Below are 475 nucleotides of genomic sequence, written 5' to 3'. Positions count from 1 at the left end.
GAAAATTCCTTTTAGAGGCAAAATTAACCTTTTCCGAAGGACTTCGTCATGCCTTTTCACCCAGGTTACTCTTGAATGCAATCGAGCTAACATTGTGAGTGTCGCTAGTTTAGCGAGGGGAATAAGGGAAAATTAGTTTTCAACTTACCATTAGTCCGACTAACTTGGTTTCAAAAACTGCCAGGGTTTTCTTTTTCAAAGACTTGGAATAATTTTATCATTTCAACCAAAACGACCTTTGATTTTAGCTACTCAGTACACAATTGGACCTCTCATTTAACGAAATCCATTACCTCAACGTACCAAACAATATGTAACACGAAGAACTGTAATTCTTGCCAAGGTCCTTAGATAAGCCGAAGGAAACCAACAAATCACGCTCCATCTTCTGACAGTACTTTTACATGACATCACCAACCAGCCCAAAGTCGAATGATCTCTCAATGCATCCCTAGCCAAATCAAATGAGAGTTGG

At 39.2% G+C, this 475-nt stretch overlaps 1 protein-coding gene across 1 annotated transcript in view; it reads right to left on the bottom strand.

Annotated features, from left to right (window-relative positions):
• The window catches only part of LOC131884507 (aminoacylase-1-like), a 3,404-nt gene that overhangs the window by 1,622 nt on the left and 1,307 nt on the right, over positions 1–475 (bottom strand). The window lies entirely within an intron of this gene.

The sequence above is a fragment of the Tigriopus californicus genome, chromosome 8 (genome assembly GCF_007210705.1).
Source record: "Tigriopus californicus strain San Diego chromosome 8, Tcal_SD_v2.1, whole genome shotgun sequence".
NCBI lineage: Eukaryota > Metazoa > Arthropoda > Copepoda > Harpacticoida > Harpacticidae > Tigriopus > Tigriopus californicus.
This window is presented reverse-complemented; position numbering and strand designations above follow the sequence as displayed.